The sequence below is a fragment of the Haemaphysalis longicornis genome, unplaced genomic scaffold, assembly GCF_048455015.1.
Source record: "Haemaphysalis longicornis isolate Haplotype H1 unplaced genomic scaffold, Haemaphysalis longicornis Haplotype H1 scaffold_1, whole genome shotgun sequence".
Classification (NCBI taxonomy): domain Eukaryota; kingdom Metazoa; phylum Arthropoda; class Arachnida; order Ixodida; family Ixodidae; genus Haemaphysalis; species Haemaphysalis longicornis.
In genome coordinates this window covers 159,463,254-159,471,331 of record NW_027526203.1, presented here as the reverse complement: position 1 = coordinate 159,471,331, position 8,078 = coordinate 159,463,254, and positions in this window count along the sequence as shown.

Below are 8,078 nucleotides of genomic sequence, written 5' to 3'. Positions count from 1 at the left end.
AATGTTCATTGAATCTAGCGGAGTTAGCACTCAACAGAATACCAACTAGCCCAGCTGTCGATTCTGTTGAATGCTAACTCCGCTAGATTCAATGAACATTTGAATACCCTTAGAGTGTCTACCCTAGGAATGTTGGCACCACTCTTGGTGTGACGCTTGATGTTAATTTCGTCGAGGTGCTTCCCCCCTTGGGCTTGGTACCTTTTCTGACCGGTCTGTAGATAAGTAGCTCAGACTTTTTCGTCGAGAACCTTAGCCCTTGAGGAAAGTTTCGGTTCGGTCTACCGCCTCCTGTAGACTCGATTCCACCTCCCCTTCGCTACCTCCGGCACATTAGACGGTGGTGATGTCGTCTGCAAATATCGTGTGATTAACTCTCTCGATTCTAGGGTTGCCACCTTCCCCCGAAAAAAAAACCTGCCCTTGGGGGGGGGGGGGGGGCGACGTGGTATGTAAAAGGTTGAATTTGTGTTGAAAAAAAGGCATTTTTGTACATGCAATGCCATTCATTGTAGCGTTTTCCTGGAGAGAAATTAACATAACGTTCGTACTGAAAGTGATTGAGACTTCGGTTATTGCTCTGAATGTGCTGCACTGAAAAGTAACCGCCCTTGCTGACCGCGGTGACGGCATTTCGTTGTGTTGTTCCTCCCCTTGGTTCGATTCCATGTCAGGGAGTGCGCTCGCATATAAGTTTTTTTCTGCTCGCATGTCTTTCCGCAGCTTTTCGAAATATATTTATTGTTGCAGTTAGTGAATTGACGCTTATAAAAGTCCAAAAACAGTAATAATCACGGCACAGTGGCCAAAAAACCGGCCAATGGCGGCCGGTTTTAAGTACGGACCGGCAACCGGCCCACTGCCTAAAAAACCGGTCTGGCAACCCTACGAGTCGATTCCCGAAAGGGATACCGACAGTTGCATCATAGCCAGATTGAACAATAAGGGCGAGATCACGGATCCCTGATGCGTCCCTCTGGGCCCGAGCGAGTACTCCTCCGATTTGTTTTCTTCGACCTTTAACGTAGCTTTGCGACTCTCCAGGAACGATCTGACGTAGCCGTGAAAGGCCTGTCCTAGGTTGAGATCCGAGATGGATTCTAGAATGTGTCTGTGCGATATGTTGTCGAAAGCCTTCTCCAAGTGGAGCCCGAGAATGCCCCGCACGTCCCTCGTATCGTTGTCTATGATTTGAGTCTTGACGAGTTTCATTGCATCTTGTGCCGATATGCATCTTGTGCAGGCCTGTTCTGAAGCCAACCATGTTATATGTTCTCCGTGCTTGGCTATGCGTTTGTCAATTACGTGCTCCGTACCTTCCCCACACAAGACGTGAGGGAAATCGGTCTCAGATTGGACAAGTTGGGAGGTTTGCCGGGTTTGGGAATTAGTATTACCAGGGCTACTTTCCAGTCCCGGGGAACCTCGCCCGTCTGCCAGGCCTGGTTGATTTGTTCTGAGAACCATTGTATGGAGCCGTCTTCTATGTTCCTGAGAGCCTTATTTGTGTTGTGGTCGGGCCCCAGTGCAGACCAGGCATTGATATATTGTAAGGCCTCCATGACTTCATAGGTTTTGAAAGGAGCGTCTAGCTCGGGGCACGATCTACCCTTGTACGTTGGGTAGTCGTTCGGTCCGGTCGTGCCCAACAGGAGGTAGCTGCAGGCCAGGTTGTCCAGGATTTTCCGCACGTCTTCTTTTCGTGTGACCCCGTGGACGATTTTCTCCAGCACTTTCCTCTGGTTGGACCTAGTATTGGTTTCGTCTAGCAGGTGCTTGAGAAGATTCCATTAGCACCCACCCTCATTTGTCCATTTACGGAGTTGCATACCTCGTCCCACTGCTGTTTGCCTAATAACTGACAGTGATCCTTTATGGCCTTGTTGAACACCGCAATCTTTTTTCTAAGCCGTTGATTGAGCTTTTGAGTTTTCCACCTATTGGTTAGCGATTCCTTTGCTCCAAGAAGGTACGCCAGCCGACTATCCGTCCTTTCGACCTCGAGGTCGGTGTGGACCTTCTTGGTCGCCACCTTAATATCTTCCCTGATCTGTTGCGTCCATTCCTCCAAATTAGCTATCTTGCCCTGCTGCTCATGCTGGGAGCGCTCTTTCCTCATTTTTCTGAAGGCGTCCCAGTCAGTGACTACGAATTCCCTGAAAGTCTTACATCCTACCTCCAGAGTTGTAGTCAGAATGTTATGGTCACTTCCCAGATTCTCGCTGAGATTTGTCCAGAGGATGATGTAACAGGATTCGCTCCGCGGAAGGCCTGACATCCCTAGTCGCACATTTAAATGTCCTTTGAGGGACTGGGGTGACTTTATTTGCACCCATCAATTAGATGACTGGGGTAGAGGCTTCTGCCTGGACCCCAGTGATGTACCCGGACTGCCGGCCGCGATCCCTTGGGACGCGGCGGCGGAGAGGGCGATACCGATGACTTGTCTTTAAGCATCTTCTTCCTGGTTGAGTAGCAATGACTCCCAGAATTATGTACATCTATCTGGCTCGTTAAAACTAAGACATGTCCACACCATGTGGACTAAGTCCGCTCTACCGCCAGTCTTTATAGCGAGGGCTGTACACCTCCGGGAAACGGGGAAAAAATAAATGTTCCATAAAGAATTAAAAAAAAAACCTAAATAAAAACGGGAACAACCATGCACCAGCTAGGCTATAGCAGGTTAATGCCGATTAGAAAAATAAAGAAACAGACAGGCGCGGCTCCAAAATCTTTTCGAAGTACAGCCAATGGGTTACACACATAAATAAAAATTGAGGCTCTTGCTTCGGTCGGCAGGCAAGCAACGCAACTCAGCACCCGCACGGAGTTGATTCGTGAATGCAAGGAGAGGAAGCGCCTCTAATAACACACACGCCACACAACCCCCCACACCACAATGCTCTTCCAAACCACCCCGAAGCCATGCAGTTCGATCCCATCATATATACACTGTACATCACTAAAAAGAAAGGCGCACAGTGCGCACTGCACAGCCCCTCACCCGAAATACAGGATAGTAATAATAAAATCCCAAAAAGTACCAACAGACAACCCCCAACCACCCCACAACCCTCACAATCCCCCGCCCACAATGTCAAGCACCAGGAACAGAACACCATCCTCCAGTTCGCCCACAAGCAAGCCCCACAACACAGTCTCCCCTGTCAAAACCAAACACAAGTCCGTCCCAACAATCCGCAAAGCGCACAGTTCAGAGTCAGCAGCTCAAAGTCCACCAGCCAGTCCAATCCACCCCAGAGTCCACAATTAGAGAGAGAGAGAAGAAACATTTATTAGAGCAGACGGTGGTAGCGAAAACTTTATCATCAAAGGTCCCCTAGTCCAGTTATCTCAAGTCAAGCCAACCAATATTAATGGCGAGCACAGGGCACATCCTCGGAGCTTGGAGAGTTCCATACGAGCACCACAAGCATTGGAAACCAGAGCTTGAGGAGAGAAACGGCGTTCCCACGAGGAGTGTCACACATGCGGCCGTTTCCGGGAGCAGCCGTAACAAAGCACTGTCCCCAGGGCGGAACCGTGCAAAGTCCGGATAAGCCTCGGCAACATTGCTGGAGCTGCACCACAATAACGGCGCCGAAAGCGCCTCACTGTCCATCGCACAGTTCACCATCCCATTCAGATCTCCACCTCCAAGGATCTCTGCAAATTAACAACAACAACAAAAACCAGCTCCGACAACCTACCCACAGCGGTACCAAGGCACCCACCGATCTCAATTTTCAAAGCTATTTATTCCCGATTACAGCTATAACTAAGGGCACCCCAACACAAGCACATGGCTGCAAATCCGAAAAAATAATCCATCTCCCTCGTTTCAAAGGGAAACTACTAAACTTTGGTCAATCCCTTCACATTTAAAGAACATACCCTTAAAAAAGGAGGTAGGGTAAGCCTGAAATACAAATGTCAATCCCTCAGCATGATGGACGTGGGGACACACATCCAAGTGATATAAAGGCCGGTAGAACTTTTGCCCAGCGATCTAAAACAGTTTCTCAAAACACCCTCCAGTCACGAATCAAGTGCTAAAACGAAGCAACGAGAAAAAGAAATATGATGGTCAATCTCTACCCATGACCACGCTACCACATACCCGTTCAGAGTACGTATCGTCTGCAACTGAAACATGCCATTAGGGGAGATAGGCCAATCAAAACGATTGGCTACATCGTCCGGTAAAGTTCCCGCCTAACTGCATCCCGCCAGACACAATCCACGTTCCCGCAACCAAAGCCAAGCCTTCGTTTTTTTTCAGATTAAATATCTCCGTCCTTGTAGCAGTGTGCACCCACCACGTAAAGGGTGTTGCGACGATAATTGGAACACTTAAAAAATCACCCGCATTTCCCCGAAGGGGAGCATGGGGAAGTGCGAATGCACGGGTGATGCTATGAGGGGGAGTTATGTTGAACTGTGTTGGCATTCGCCCGTTAGTTGCATTTAACACCCCCGCGTGATCAAGTGGGGATTCACACACCCCGTTAGTCGTTCTCTGGAAATCTTGGTGAATTAAAGTGTATGTTCGAGGAGATCACACACACAGACAGTATCAGACAGTTCCTCGCAAAGGCCAGGTCGATGTAGCTGCCGTTGATGGTGGTGGGAGCCTCTAGCGGTAGGCACGTCATGGAGTGGTTGGCGAGCATGTATTCCATCAACCACTCGCCGCCCTTTCGCACGTCCACGTTAAAGTCCCCAACAACCACGACCGGGGCCGAGGGCTTTACGCGCCTGGCCACACTCTCCATCGCCGCGTCCACGTATTCGACGACGTCGTCGCGCGAGATGTTTGGCGCGAGGTAGAGGGTGACGACCACGATTCCGTCGCCCGAGTACGCGTCGGTGTAGACGGCACTGTACGGCGACTCGTCCCTGACCGGCGAGGTGGACACGGCGTGCGACACGAGGTTCGCGTAGACGTGACCGACGAGGTAGACGCCGCAGTACTCGCCCCGACTTCCGCTCCTGGCGAAGCAGCAGTCGTCGATGGCGTCGGTGGCCTGGGGGCAGGCTCGGGGCGGGGCGGCGGGCGCGGTGGCGCGCTGGAGGACTAGGCCAATCGCCCTAAGTGGGTATGTGCTAAAGAAATTAGGAACTCTTCTTGGCCAATCGCCCTAAGTGGGTATGTGGTGCGGATGGACGGACGGCGGTGGACGCGTGATTCAGGGTCGCTTAAGAAGTGCATTCGCACTTAAAAAATTTTACTGAGTGAACCGCCGCTCTGTTCGCGCTCAAACTTGTCATGAAGGTCGCATTTTGTGGTCTGTTTTGCTTGATACCGGGAACAACGATGATACTTACCTGTGTATTCTAAAAATAAATAAAAACGATTTTCTCCTATGGGAAAACGGCTGCTGATTTGGACTGGCGAACCAGCGCAAGTTGATGTTGGAACGACTGAACCACCTGGGGTATGCAGAGCGAAACGCACGTTTGGGATTCACGGTAGGAAGGAGCCGAGTGGGGCAGCAGATGATCAGAAAATGCACCTAGGAATGAGCTAGCAGACAATCAGGAAACCCGGTTTTCGGGCTCGCACGTCCAAATCAGCCGCCATTTTCCCATAGACGAAAATCGTTTTTATTTATTTTCAGGATAAACAGGTAAGTACCGTCGTTGTTACCGGTGTCAAACAAAATAGACCACAAAATGAGACCTTCGTGTGAAGTTTGAGCACAAACAGAGCGGCGGTTCGCTCAGGAAAATTTTTTTAAAGTGTTCCGATTGTCGTCGCAACACCCTGTATACGATGAAATGAAAAATGATGCATGCTTGCAACCAAACACACACTCCATTAAAACCACACAGTTCGTGTGGATCTATACTAAAACTTAGGACTCCATCCACGTGGTTCCAAACATCGAGAGTCATCCAGAGGCAACACTGGCGCGTTCTAACCAATGCGAAAGGACCCAAGCCCAATATTTCAGCAAGCCAGTATTTGAGGAGTAGCGGAAGATGAGTGGAGCGACACGCCCGCAGAGGAGGGGGCGCGGCATTTCGCTCAGCAGTTGAGGGTTCGGAAATTGACCCGTTTGCATCTTCCTCTACAAAGAACTTTTTGAGGCGCCACAGATTATGGTCCTTGTATAAAGTAGGGTTTGATCAACGTCGGCAGCCCGGTCTTGCGCTATATATTTGCCATGTAGCCATTCTTTCATTTCTGCATTCTTTTTCTGCTGTACGCGAAGGAGCTGCCGCCCTGCGCATTGGGGTGTTCATAGTGTACATATGTATAAATCTTTATTGAGAAAAGGGGTGGCCAGGGGCCAAAGAAAGGAGGGGGTTGTTTGGAAGGGGGTGCAGTGTTCCTCTAGTCTAGGCCCTAAATTCTTCGAGATACGTAAAAAACGGCAAGTTTACAATGTGTTCACTTATTTTTCTTCGTCTTCTTCTCCGAGCCGACAAGAATAAGAAAAATCACGAGGTCTTACGAAAACCACGCGTGGTTACCGTGTTTCAGGAGTTCCCGAGATGGCGTACATCTTATAAGAAATCTTATAAGCAGTTGGTTTAACTAAGAAATGGAAAAGTATTACTGTATCTTTACCGTATACGTGACTCATCTGGCTCAATAAACCTACATACTGGTTAGAAGCCTGGTATAAAACCAGCACGCGCCTATACACACAGGGGGTCATTTGAAATTCAATCTACAGTTTTTGCAACCCATAGTGCATGTCGGCATACTTTCATGTGATTAAAACGTAGAGTGATACGATACAACACTTTCAAGCGTTCGGCAAGGTTGCAAAAACTGTTTTACCGTACATATCATTACCGGGAATCGTAATGCCTCCTGCGAAAGCCAACAGCCCCGAAGGCCTGAAATTTGTTTTGGTCTCGTATTTTCGCTGTTGTCAGTTACTAGCAGCTGGCTGTTCCCTTTGTTCGAAAGATTGCTTAATACAGACGCTGACGCCTAGCTCCGACTCTTCGCGCTCCGCACAGGATCGGCTTCGCAAGGAGCAAGGAGTAGGGCGACGCCGGCGATGTTTCTTCCGTAGCGGTATCCAAAACTATACTTTAACTCGTGCCTTGAGCTAGTGTATGCGATTTTAAGTCTATTATTATAATAAAAACTTACGCCCACGCAAAATCTGGTGCGGACAAGCATCAGACGTCAACCGAGCAGCGCAAAGAAACAGCAGGGAGAGCGAGCCCAAGTGAAGCAGACGACAAATGCGAGAATTCCCAAGCGACGTCACGGAGGCGCGCTTCGGAGCGCCGCCCGTGGTCGCTCTCACCGCTAATATACTTCCGCATACTCACATATAAGCAGACTTATGGGTCCTCCGTAATTATTTTGTTTGCGCGCTGCCACTGAGACTTAACGCAACGAAACCATTTTTGCAACATTATACCGATGCAATGCCTGGTTTATATATCTTGTAACGCTATTCCTAATACCACGTGTTGTTTACAGTGCTCTTGAAGTCGGCTTTAACCTTAACCTTACACCGCGCGCCCGGCTGTTATTTTAATTTCCTGCAGGTAGAGCACTCGACCGTGCGTCCTGTACAACTGCAGCAATGGCTTCCATCGATTAAATCCTTCTCCCCACACGGATAAGCAGTTAATTCGGAGTTTGTTATTCTCGTGTAAATTTATGAAAAGCTTCGCGCTATAGGGAAGCTATAGGGAAATATAGAAGTCCCAATACGTGTAGGAGCTGACTGGCCCCATTTGTTATTCATCGTGAGTGCAACGTCTGGGGTGTTAAATAATATTTTGAACACCAGGAGAGACTCCAGTGAAAGCCGCCGTAGCTAAAATTAGCGACACCGGACTGGTGCAGCGGTGTGCCAGGTCAATGCGCTCTTCTTTTTTTGGCATTGCATAACTAACCGAAATTATGAGCAGTTGCACAAGTTAAGTACCACGTACATGCGCCCTCCCCGCCATCTTCTTCAGGTGCCTGTATCGAACAAATCGGCAAGCACAAAGGTGTATCCACAAGGACCTCAAGGGGGTCCCGTCATCACCGAGGAACGGGTGGAACGGTATTGTCTCACTAGAGAAATTACAATTCCGTCCCTCATTTCTCG